The 14,158-nt window shown below is 31.7% G+C and overlaps 1 long non-coding RNA gene across 1 annotated transcript; it reads right to left on the bottom strand.

The window, feature by feature from the left end:
* Positions 1-438: 438 nt before the first annotated feature.
* Positions 439-3,506, bottom strand: LOC136274450 (uncharacterized). The gene is made up of 2 exons (XR_010712784.1): positions 2,944-3,506; positions 439-714 (listed from the first exon to the last, which is right to left on the bottom strand). It is a non-coding gene; the product is annotated as an uncharacterized lncRNA (long non-coding RNA).
* Positions 3,507-14,158: the final 10,652 nt, after the last annotated feature.

Here is a 14,158-nt window from a genome sequence, read left to right as displayed (position 1 = left end):
AAACGGATAATAAATCTAGAATAACTAAATAAACACTCTTGAATTAAACAGGTACTGACTTGCTAAGAGAGCAAAACACGACTTGTTGGACTTGAGGAAAAAATGTTGCCAAGGACCGAAAGCCGAAGGCAATTCTGTCGGAAGGTCCAACAATGTAAAACAATTAATGGACATTCGTTTTGTAACTCTACCTCAGAACTTTATGGAGAAATGCGATGTGTTTTAATTTGTGATCATTGTATGTGATGAATGTCGTACACTTCTATATGAGAATAAATATCAGATACCGACAAGCTTGAGACCCGTAAGCACTGAAATATACTTCATATTTTTTTCACACAGAAATGTACTGAATTTTCTTTTCCCTTCAATACATCTTTCTTAGACTATATTAAGGTGCAATAACAGGCGATTTTCTTGGAAAAAGAAAGAATAGAATTAAATATTTTCTTTTATTGTGATTAAATAAAAAATATTATTTCTCAGAGTTACTTTAATGTATTTCACGAACACCCCAGACAAAAACTTCTGCAGGAGTCAAGACGTTCGAATTTCCGTTGACGGTCTGTAATTGTACATAACGTCCCACGGTGTTATGGGGACAAAACACTGTAATCCGCTGACCGGTTGAAGCGTGCCCAGTAAAATGTCCGCAGAAATGCATGTCATGAATGTTCTCTCCAACTGTAAATTCAACATCGTGAAGCTGATCACCTAAAAAAAGGAAATTTATTTCATATAGAAACAGAATAATACTTTATTTATTCACCAATCAAGGGCCCTCGGGGGGGGGGGGGGGGGGCATATACAATAAAAAATAATATCATGATTATAACAAATAACGAATGAAATAATAGCCTAGAATGTCCAGGTTCATATTACAGGCAACAATATGCAAAATGATTCATTAATACAATGAAATATATGTATGGGATTTATGCATTTAACTGTGTGAGATTATGCGTGAACACAACAGCTATACAGAAACAAAGTGGCCTGAAAACAGAAAGTACTAAGGGACGGTGCCTTCACAGTCGATTAGACTGGTCTACTTGTACTCAAAGTGTTCAAGCCAGTATGCTTATACATAAACCCCCCCCCCCCCCCTCTAAAAGTAAATACATTGCATATTATATAGGTATATATAACTATAACCATTATATTCCACCTTTAAGAATCATTTCACTGAGTTGTACAAGTACTTGTAAATCTTCAGTACTTGTAAATCTTCATTTGTCATAAGCCAGTATAATTTTTGGTCATAGTTCATGTATTACATTTTTTTTACAAGAGTCATTAGCTAAATTGTAAAGAGTATCTCTTAATGCCTTAGTATGATCACATGAGAAGAAAAAAAATGGTTTTCATTATCCACTGATTTGACATTACATCTATTAAAGAATCTTTCTTGTCGATGAATGTTCTTTCAATATTAAGTCATTGAGCGGAAATGCGAAAAAGAGTTAAACTTCTCCTCTGCTCAAAATTTTTAAGTAATCTAAGGTAGTTCTCTTTGCCAAAATTTTGCTTAATAGTGCCTGTAGCAACTTTGTTTTTTGTCAGCGTGTACAGTGAATATAGAATTCTATTCATTCATTCTTTAATATAGTATTTAAGTAGACAGTCTCTAAGTGCCTTTATAAATTTTTGTAATGTTACTGACAGCAAACTTTTTGTGCCATCAATACTGTTAGTTACAAATTGAATTGAGCCATACGGGGGGGGGGGGGGTATTCTCTTCAAACAACTGCTTTGATTCACAATAAGCATTATACAAAAGTGGAAAGGATTGACTTTGGTTCTCAAGTTTGTACCAATAACTTAACATATATCTTATGATATCAAAGTGTAAGGGAAATCTTCCCAGTTCAATTAGAACAGCAAAGTTTGTTGCATATTAATGTACACCAAGTATTGATTTGCAAAACCACAAAGTGTGTTACAATAAATTTTGTCCACTGCACAACCAGAGATCTGAATTTTTTTGCAAATGAATTAAAATACTAAATTTCCGCTATGTACAATAAAATAGGTTTAATAGTATGATCGAAAATGTGAATTGTGGTTTTGATGTCCGGATTCAGATAAATAACATCCTTTTTAAGTTTGAAAAATGATTTAAAGGCTTTTTGATACAGCTGATTTTGAGCAAGAGAGAATGAGCCCGTGGAACAAAATGACACACCTAAGTATTTGTATTCAGAGACGCATTCAAGTTCAACATCAGCAAAGTAAAACTTTGATTTAGAGAGTCTGCCTGCTTTATTGAATACTATTATCTTAGTTTTTGGATGTATTAATATTGAGAAACCAATCATTGCAGTATTTTTGCAAGATATTAAGCTTTTGTTGCAAACCATCTGCTGATGAAGATAATCAAATTATATCGTCATATCAATATCGCTCAGTCGGTTTATCTTAATGTTCAATTTCATTAAGAGAGAGAGAGAGAGAGAGAGAGAGAGAGAGAGAGAGAGAGAGAGAGATAAAGAGAGGTTTTATCAAGATAACAAGCGGAACAACAATCAGATAATCAATGGAAATATGCAAAGATTTTACTCTTCTGATCAAATAATGAAAATAGCAACATGTAAACAGTGTTTCGATATCTTTAAGAACATCAATAGGAATAAGAATATTATTATGAAATAAAACATAATAGCATAAAGTGATTTTCTATCAAGAATTGGAATTGTTGCCCATGATGTTTTCATGAGATCCGAAGGTTTCTTGTTCTATCATAGTTTTAACATAAGTCTTTATTCCATCGTGTCCAAAATTTCATGATTTGCTGTGTAAGTGCCTTTCATGGTGGTTTTAATTTCACCAAAAATCGTTTTTATATAAAGATATATTTTTATGGACAATAAAAATTTGTGAAGGGAATTAAAAGCACCATAATACATATCACAGTATATTTAAACCAAGACCCAAAGTACTCACCACAACAGCCAGATCTGGCAAACATTTCTATTTCATGGATTTGAAAATTTGCCTCTAGATCTATCCTGAGCCAAGGTGATTTCTCAGTAGACGTATGGACAAAGTCAGACAGGAGTCCGTTTACAGCGTTAGGTCCCGGAAAATAACCATGATGACCGGAATAAACAGAACTTAAAGTCACTGGTTTTGAATATGCCACATTTGTGAACGCAGCTTTGCTTAAGTTAACATTCACGTGAAAAACACAAATAAGTGCAATTATAAACACCGAGTGCATGGCGAAAAATTGTAAAAGTGAAGTTTGTTTGAGTTTAGCAAGTTTTATAGATATTTGTTTGTTAATGATGATGAATCTATCAGATACCGCTCTCCGTTCTTGTCACAGATGTTTGGTGTACGTGTTAATAACAAGTTAAACGAAACTAAGATAAATCGTATGGCATTGTTGTTTTGATGTCTGTTGCATAACATATCATTCATTCACGTTTTTGGTGTTTACCGGTGTTTAATATCTATCAATTTAAATCCACCTATATATTCAGATATGAGATATCAAGAGTGATTTTGCTTAGTTATATACGTAGGAGGTAATCGGGAAAAAAAGACCCACTTTTGAATGATAACGACTTTCGGTTAGATTTTGATTTTCGAGTTCGAAGTTCGAGCCATTTACAAGTACCTATATATAAAAAGATTTTTACTTAACTATTTGATAATAATACCAATAGAACAAGAGCAGAGTTTTAATTCACAGCCAAACATTTAGTATATCGTTATTATGGTAAAAAGAAGTAATGAGACGTAAAAAAGGAATGGTTCGTAATATTTATTCTACTATATCAGAACTGAGAAAAAGCCAAATTACCAGTCCAGTCACGTCTACGAATCTCTCTAAAATATAGACCCGTCAATAGAGAAGTTAGTATTAGGACAACAAGCAAGAACAACAAACAGATACACGATATGGAATAAACAACATACCAAATGCAGAATGATGGAGATGATGAATAGTAGAATTTACATTCAATTATAGATTTTGTTTAAAATGAAATTAATCTACCTGTTTAATTTTGATACATTTAAGGCATATGTTTTGCAATCCAATCCAGTGTATTATATAAACATTAAATCTACTATTTATACCAATCAGAACATCATTCGGCCTTTTCCGTCAAGTCGAGAATAACAATCGAAACATCTCGTATTAGACAAAATGTTACAAGGTCAAATCAATATCAATAATATTGTATTTACTGTATATGAATGGTCACATGTATTTATACAGGTCCAAAGTTTAGGTACATTTGTAAAAGCTCTCGTTCTCTGTGGCGAATCTGTCACCAACCTTAATATGCTAGTATTATTCTGATTTGCTTTGATTTTTGTTTTGTTTTGTCTTGTTTAGTTTTGTTTTTGTGTTTTTGTTTGTTGTAAAAACTAGACGCTCGTTGCGAGCAACAAGAGGTCTTTCGTTTGAAAACACCTTAAAAGCGCTATCGGGACAGTTATTTTTTTCATTTCTCAACACTTTCTCAAATTCCAGTAAGCCTCACTTAGGATTTCAACAGAAATATCTTCATATCAGGAAAAGGCGATGTTACTGTGATTTTTGATAAAATTCAAACAAAAATAATTAAAGTCCATTATTTCAGAGACACATTTTGAATCGAAGCACAATTATGGAAGAAGAAAGAGTCGGCACTCGGGGATTGAACCCATGCCGCTTGGACAAAAGTCTACTACTCTAATGTGAATCGATTTTTGAACAAAAATACATATTTTGAATTTATTAAAGCGTGTGCATTGTAATATGGCAGAAAAAATATTAAAAAACAAGGAAAAATGAAAAATGAATGTGTCTGCTTTCTTCCGGTGCGACCGGAAGTGACGGCGGACGTTCGGATTTGCGAAGTGCACTGCAGCTGAAGAATAACAATCATCACTGAAATTTTGATACAGGAAGAGAGAGAAGCTAGGCAGTACGATTACTGAATTTTAAATCTTATAATATTCCCATAAATTGACTAGAGAACTGAAGAGAGAGAAGCTAGGCAGTAAGATTACTGAATTTAAAGTCCAATAATATTCCCAAAAGTTGACTAACATTTCTGACATTTACTTTACATTAACTGTACCTCACTGTACCTTTCACTGACTACCACTGTACCCCAATATACAGTCCTACTGAAGCACTGTACCCTCACTGTATGACACTGAACAGAGAACTGACCAGCGCTGTACCCCACTGTACGCCACTGTACCATTGATTTGAAAATTAAAATACTTCTCAAAATCTTCAGTATGATTTTTTTCTTTGATTTTCACTTTTCTAATATATGTATAGCATTAACATTAGGTACATGGAGAAGAATGCACCAGGTCGTTAAATTTATTTAATGTTTTATTATTTACTAATTTTCATCGTTTTTTTAATGTTAGGATCACAAAATAATGATGTACTGTTTAAGGCATTTTCCCTATCTAGAAGATGAAAAATCTAAATTTTACATGCTGAACCTGATTTTTAAAAAAGTGCACGAATTTCATACATTTATTATGTTAAGGTGGCTCTATACACCCACAGTTTATTCCAATTTTCAATAGAAGACCACAAAACATATACTTTTCAAATATTAAAATGACGATAGGGATACTATAGGTATTTTTAAAGAATTTTTTAATGTTTTTTCGTGTTTTTTAAAAATATTTTTTTAAAAGACAGCTATCAACAAATTGAGAGAAATTACTTTGTCATATGATGGATATTTCCTTCGGACACATAAAAAAAAATATATCACTTCTTAACATTCAAAAATGTTATTATTGCAATTTTTTTTAGTATTTCCCCAAAACATAATTTTTCATATTTTCTTACTCTGTTGACAAATCATCTGAAAAAGTTGCTTGATGTTATAAAAAAATGTATTTTAATATATGTGACATAAAAAATTGAATGAAAACCATTGCAACTAAACACAAAAAATATTTTAAATTTTATTTGGTATGAAAGTTCCTCATGTAAGGGTTATCGTTCCTAAGTCCCAAGGCCCAAACACCTTGGGGACTTTTCATTTCTAAGTTGAAGAAAATTTCCTAAATATAATGTTGGAATGATAAATACATACATATTTCATTATAGACTTTGCCCTGTATAAGTGAATATATTCGCTTTAATGCAAAACTAAGTCAAATAAATAAAGGGGAACATTGACTAGGTTAATAGGATATATGTATCCCAACCTGAGAGAAATTCAAAGCAACCCTCTCATCCCAGTTAGGTATCGATATTAATGTGCATTAAAGTATATTATAATTGAAATATGTTCACCTGTTTAGAACTTTCACGGTATTCAACCAAAAAATACGTTTTAGAAATTTTTGGAAAGTTAAAAAATTTATTGTTCTTAACGGGAATCGAACTCATGACCTATTGGTTGGTAGTGAACCCACTCACCCACTGCGCTACAGTGTAACATATCGATAATGCTAAAGAAACTCTTTAAAAATTTATACTTGATTTTACTGTTTATTTCGATAAATAATACCACACAACGTGAAGGTGTCACATACCACATTACTTGTAAGTAATGAATTTTCCAATTATCAAATTAAATCTATCCATTTAACATATTTTTCAAAATAGCGGTTCCCATACAATTCACCTCAGTTTAAATCAGCCAGTACCGGAAATGCATGTTTCCAGATTTACTTTTTTGCGTACTGCGTCATCAAAAAGTGGTGTATAGAGCCACCTTAATTTTGTAAACTAGCGGTCATAAGCATATAAAAATACATCTCCCTCACCAGCAAGGATACAAAACAAAGACCGCAGAACATTAACTGTCAAGATTGGAAATATACAGCTAACGTCACCTGTTACAGTCAAAACATTTGAAATGGGCGGGGAAAATTGACGAGGGCGTCTGAGAAAACACTGGATTGAAACTATTGTTATAAGAAGCGTATTGTCAATCCACCTCATCATTTTTAACTTGATATATAAGTTAATAGAAAAACATTTTATTTCATCAATAATAGTAATTTTATTTCATCTATAATAATTGGATCCCCATCCGAGAGAGATTATACGAGTTTTTCAAAAATCGATTCGGTAAAGAAATTGGGGTTTTTTTTATCTGCTTCTTTGATACATCTTTGCCGACTAACACTTTGTAATGAAAAAATTCTGCTAAGTCGGAAAATAAAATAACGTACATATAACACATGTAGCATGGTTAATTATTCCCCTTTTTCTGGAATTCACTCGATACCCCAGTGTTATGTCCAAACGATCAGTGTCATATGAAACGATTTTTTACACTATGATTTTCTTTCATTAATATAAAGCTTGGTAAAACAAATGTTAAAATATTTGAAGTAAGATTTTTTTGCCTTTGCATTACTGAGAAATAACCGTGAAAACTCAGCACTTGAAGAAATTCTTCCCCGCTTATCGTTCTTGATTTTGGGGATTTATGACGTCACACAGACCCGCCGATGTAAACAATGCATCAAAACTAGTGTAATTTTACAGTAGTTTATCGATTTGATTTAAGTAATTTTTGCATATATAAACATGTTTTTCTTTTCAAATGAGATCATTTGATTTCGTAGTACAGATGACTGCGTTTTAATTGGTCGTTAATGAATAAATCTATTATCAGTTTCTCACCAGAGTAATGAAGATCTGCAGTGAAAAATTAACGAAAGAAATGCTCCAACATTAACAGCTGATTAATGAATTATCCTTATCCTTTTGAAATAGAAACATAATTTTTTTCTTCGATACGTATTATGATTGAGCTACATTTAAACGGAATTATTTATAATTTATATAAAGCATTCATTTGATTTATTTTGTCACAATAAAAAGTATAAGGCAAGCCAATGAAAATGTTTGAGGCATTGTGTACATAGTTTGCATTTAAGAGCTGCTGTAAAATGCCGCAATATTATTCTTAAATGTTATTTTAAAATAATATAAATTTATGACTTATTGATATATACATGTAGCAATATCTTTAGAAAATACTAAAGTATACACGTGTATTAACGTTTTATTGAATTATATCGCGGAAACATGGCATGTAAGGATTTAGAAATGTATCGGTAAAATAAATCGGTTGTTTGATAAAAATTGTTATGAACGAATGTGAAGATAATCAACAGACTTTTTAAGAACAAGCATCAATAATAATAAAAGAACGAAAGAAAAAAATTCGGTTAATAAGATAGAAAATTTATGAATTTTTGACCCCGCTGCTTAATCAAAAATTCCGCTTTTTGGGCGAACATGTACATGTTTGTAGACTTTTGTAAAAAAATATAAACATTATAAGATTGATTTTAAATGATTATAATCCCAATCCACCCTGCCGTAATGATTTTTTAAAATCAAAAGTGAATAATCAGACTCTTTTTTTAACAGTGTATTTCAACGATCGGTGTTTACATCTGTTTTTACCTAGGCCCAAACACAGATACACATGTTATCCGTTTTCACACAGTATCGCAGTCACCCGGTCGTCAGAGAGAGAGAGAGAAAGAGAGAGAGAGAAAGAGAGAGAGAGAGAGAGATTTCTTAGTGTTTTATAGTGTTCAGGAAATCAATATATAAGCAACATATGTCAATAAACGCACGTATACATGCATGTGTGTATCTATATAATATTTATAAATATTTTAATGTGTACATGTGGCATATATGGTTACCAGTGCTATCTATGCCTAATCATTATCTACTCCACACAAAATTTAATGTCCGCCATAATGTGTACATATGCACTTCCAGACTCCTGTCACTTACCAGCCATCTGTTTACCGTGAACCAAACACAGTAACATTCTAATTTCATTATGCGACACTCCTTACTCAAGCATGGATCTGGAGGGGAAGAGGGGGTCCGTCTCCCCGGAAAATTCAATATTAATAATTTCACATAGTAAAAAGGGAGAGGGGGTCCGGACCCTATCCCCCTGGATAATTTAATTTTAAAATAAAATTCCCAAAATATGCCTCGGAACCCTTAAACGATAGAGAGCTCCGCAATTATAAAACATAGGTAATCACAGATTACAAAGCTCACCGAGACGAGGCATCGCCTTAATGAGGCATCACCTTTATGAGACCGCCTTTATCATATTATATGAACACCATCCTTTATGATCTTGGATATTCATGGATTCTGTTTTGACACAATATCGTATATCATCTGTTAAAAAATTGTATGATAATCATATGATCATTTGTTAATCAATACAATGATATATAATTAAAAATTGCATCCTATCATACTTACAATATATATCATATCAAAGGAAAATAATGTTTCAATATGCGGATGATACAATTATGTGTTTAGATGGAACAGAAAAAAAGTTTAAAATCAGCTTTAGATCTTCTCTTTCAATATTCAAAATATTCAAGTTTAAAACCAAACTTCGGAAAAACCAAGGCCATTTGGATAGGGTCAAAGTTAGGAAACAAGTTTATTCAGCTTGATGAATTTGGTTTTAATCTGTCATTTACCAGTGTACTTGGATTAAAAAAAAGTCATTTGTCTACATATTAATAAAAACTATTATGTACATAAGCAATTTCCTCTCCTACCAGCATCTATAAATATTTTACAAAAAAATAACAAAGAAGTGTATAATTAGTTTACTCAAGATATCCATTTTTGTGCTAAACATGAACATAAATGGGAAACTTTACTTGAGTTAGATGATACATTTTATTGGAAATCAAAGTATAATGCACTTTTTAATTGTACAAAAGACAGTAAACTATTATGGTTGGAATATAGGATATTCCATAGAATTCTAGGAACAAACAAATATTTATTTAATTGCAAAATTACATGCAATAACAAATGCAATATTTATACAAAAGAACCTGGGTCAATTGAACGTTTGATTTTTTTATTGTCATAAGAGTAAACAATTATGGGAGCAATTAGAGCATTTTTTGTCATTTTGATATAAACTTCTCATTAAGGTAACTCTGTACCTATAAAATTATGGGTTTAAAGTTGAAAAACTTAACTTTTTTTAACTTATTGGACTTTAATTTCATAAAAAATAAATAAAATATATGCGTATCCATACTATTTAAGATGTAAGGTAATAAAAACCAAAGGCTGAAATAATCATCTGAAAATCACACTTTTTTTGTTTGAAAATTAAATACAAGTGGCTGGATACTTGTTTGTCTATTTAAATTCTATTGCTTACTATGTCAGAAAACTAAAACTAATTAAAAAAAAAGAAAAAAATGTTTACATTACAAAAATTATAGCATTTAGATATATCACTTAGAGAAAAATAGAAAAGAGTTATTTCCCTTTGTCATTATTGAATTATGTCGAATATTAGGATAAAAAACGCTTATTAAATATCTCCAAGTAAACAATGATTTGAGTTTTTGATGTGAACCTATAATAACATAGAAATTACAAATCTACTTGCAAGAATTTCAATGAATTCATGGTTTATGAAAAATGTATGACGCCACAGGAGGGTGGATTTACTATATATTTTTTACAAATCAAGGAAAAGTTCTGATCTTCATAGTAGCAAATTATTGCAATCAATATTGGCATATTATTTGGTAGAGAAAAAGTTGTTTGCATTAAAATGAGATGTGATGAATTTATTACTAGGTGGAAAACTATTGAGAATCTTATTGCAAACGTTTAATTATTTTTAATCATCTCCACATGCTTACTTGCTATAATTAGCATTACACATATATCTATATCAACATGTAATTTTGACACGCATCATATACTGTAGTAACCCCTTAGTAACCGTGGTAAATGTACATTTAAAATGAGTGTGAGAGTGAAAGTTTGTTTCATGTCTTTTTGGTGTGTTTGTCTTTATATATAGAACTAATGTATTGAATGGTAATAATAAAAATAAAGCATATGGAAAAAAAGTCAAGGGACAATTTCAAATAAAGTACCCGTTAATAATTTTGTAAAATTGAGAGTTGCTGTACTTGAAGGCTTATGAGTGTTGTAATGATTCATGAAATGAATTTAAATGATTATCTTTAGTTAGAGGTATGTCTCCTGTTTGAATTGGTATGCAATATGAAGGCTCCTTCTGTTAAGTGCATGAGAAGCAGGAGTACATTTTGAAACTTGCAGCTATGACTGTTGTGTTGACTGCACAGTGATATTGCAAGTTACAAATGTTAGGTTATATAACTCGGAATGTAGGTGGATGGGACATTATATACCTTTTTACAGGCTATGAGGATGTACCAAGTTAATTTTCCACCAAGACAGCAACTATATCATGAGCCCAAGCCGAGGGAAATAGGTGCTGTCGAGGGGGATAATAAACTTGCTATTGTCCAAATAGTAAATATGTATTTTATTATCCAAAAAATCTTTATTTGTCGGCAATGCAGATTTTTTTTATGATAAACAAATCAGAGTTATCGGACTAAGAATTTAATGCAGCGATCGAATTACATCAGAGGTGTTCCGAGTTTGAAAATGAGAGAAATTGAATGAAAATGAGAAAATGAATCTGGAGCATAGCTTCTCTCCCTTTGGCTCAATCTGGCTTATACTTCATCCACAGAGTGCCTTTGGGTAAAGGGTTTGCAGTAACCTTGAACCATATTTATAGGTATAAGGTTAAGGTAATCGCAGAGTTATGTATTAAATCCTTGACTTTTTATTTTTTTTCCAACTCAAATATTTCGAAAATGCTTGCATCGATTGCTTTGAAATTTACAGGTATTATGCGTATTTAAAAAATCTCTATGATATGATGAAATTATTTGATGACGTCATCACATTCGTCACATATCGACGTTTTTCACGTTTTAAAAAGTGATTTTGTCCGGATCGTTTCTCATTTTTTATTAAAGATAAAGCTTTGAGATTTACAGAGAAGATAGAACTTATTTTACTTATTTAATAAGGCAGGGAACTAAATTCGGACACTTCCGGTCGGAACCGGAAGTAAAACTAGTTTCTTTGGGTTCATGATTTTTAATATCAAAAATTAAACATATGTATCTTTTTGAATTGGACGATGCATTACAGAAATATCTGGGTTTAAAAACTGATTTTTTTGAAATAGCGTTAAGTTCAAAGTGAAATTAACTAACACCAAAAATAATTCTAGTTTTGGTTATTCGTACACAATCGCAACTTCTCTTTCCTTTCCGACAAGCTCGGAAAAACACCTCAAATGACTAAAATCACCGGATGTTAGAATTTTAAATAAAATGGAGTCGCTTCCCATGAAATTAAGTAACGGCTAGACAGGATTGTATGTCGCTTCTGTGCTATATTTTAGTGTATATCGTTTACTTTAATGAAGTATAGCTCACATCTCAACAGATCGTAAAATGTGTTGAATTTATATCAAGTTTTATAAAAAGGGAGGGGTGTTTTCGAGGTGTTTTTCCGAGCTTACCGGAAAGGCCCGAGAAGTTGCGATTGAATTCATACTTTGACATAATTGGAATTTTTTTGGTAAGTCGTACTTGGAACCGTAAATGTTTTTGTTAACTCATACATAAAATCATTCGTATTTTGTTAAGTCATACCAAGAATTATTCGATTTTTTTATCTTTTTGTTTAAGTTACTCTTGTTATTGATTTAAAAACTCTGCTTCTTGCAGGAACATCAAGCTTTACTCTCGACGTTAACGGAAGACACACTCGTTGCTATGCAACGAGCTTTGCTCTAGTTTACTTTTTCTGACCTTTTTTGGAGCGCTTTTTCTCAAAAACTATCCAACCAATTCGCACATTTTCAGGACTGATAAAGCATGATCGGCGCTACACACTATAAAATTTTCAAATGATGACGTCACTTCTGGTTTCAGATATTGACGATTTTGTAAACTTTTAAGGGTGAAGGGTCTTCACGAATCTCCTCCAAAACTAATCGAGATAGAAGCTTGAAATGTTCAGGGATTGTAGATGAATGTATGTAGATGTACCATCATGCTTCCAATGATGAAAATTGCCAAAGACCCCGAAGCTCACCTGAGCCTGAAAATTTGCACCACATTTTTTCACGAAATTTTCGTACATTTTTTGTAATATCTTTTGTATATATATTTTTTGTTACAACATGTAATGCAAAAGTTGTTTTAAATTTCACGGGCTTTCATTTGATATCAAGAAAAAGGGCATTGCCCCTCAAATTAGGGGCCAAGAGGGCCCTAAAGTTTTCTTACTCTTTACTGAACAAAAATTTGTTATTAATTATAGAAGCGAAAGTGTTTATTGTAGAGCTGTTTATCTATACAGTACCATACTTAAGTCATATATTACGTAATAAGGGGTTTCAAGGGGCCACAAGTTATTTGAATTTGATCATTAATATCTGAAAAAGGAGAACTATTTTTAAAAAAGCAATATATTGCAGAAGTTGCTCAAAATTATGTTCTGTACAATATGTTTTTTAAATTTTTTTGTTGTTGATGGCCCCATTAAGGAGCTGAAGGGTCGGCCCCTTAAACACATTTGTTCAGATATCTCAAGAACGGTTATTAATTTGTCAACACTGTTGAATGAAATATGTTCATATTTGCAAGACCTTTAATTTGATATCAAGAAAAAGGGGCTGGTTCAAATTAAGGCCCAAGAGGTTTTAAAGGGCCTGATCATGAATATCTAGAAAAGGAGAAATATTTTGAAAAGCATTGTAAAAGAAAAGTTGCTCAAAATAGTGTTCTTAACAATATGGGATCTAAAAAAAATCGTTGGCAGCCCCAGTAAGGAGTTCGGCCCCTAAAACACAGTTCGGATATATCTAGAACAGTTAACAATTTATGAATACTTGTTGAACAAAATATGTTTATATTTTCAAAACCTTTCATTTGATATCAAGAAAAAGTAGCTGACTCCTTACATTAGGGGCCGGGAGGGCTACATAGTCTTTTAATAATAACTTATTTTTTAGCGATAATTCTTTTATTAATCATACAAGCAAAAAATAAGAGGTTATTATTCATAATTAAAAACTGAAATCCGTTTTAAAATCAGATAATGCATTACAGAGATAAAGGGGTTTTTAAACTGATTTTTCCGGAAATTTTTATTCCACGTTCTTGGTTAAGAAAATATTTTACGTTAAGAGTTAAATTAAATCGTACCTCAAATTATTCGATAATTCTTATCGTACTTTTACACATTCCGATTTGTATTTGCTAAGTTGTTCTTGATAAGATTTTTTGT

Source organism: Magallana gigas, chromosome 4, assembly GCF_963853765.1.
Source record: "Magallana gigas chromosome 4, xbMagGiga1.1, whole genome shotgun sequence".
Classification (NCBI taxonomy): domain Eukaryota; kingdom Metazoa; phylum Mollusca; class Bivalvia; order Ostreida; family Ostreidae; genus Magallana; species Magallana gigas.
The sequence above is the reverse complement of the archived record's forward strand: the minus strand, read 5'-3'. Positions and strand labels throughout refer to the sequence as shown.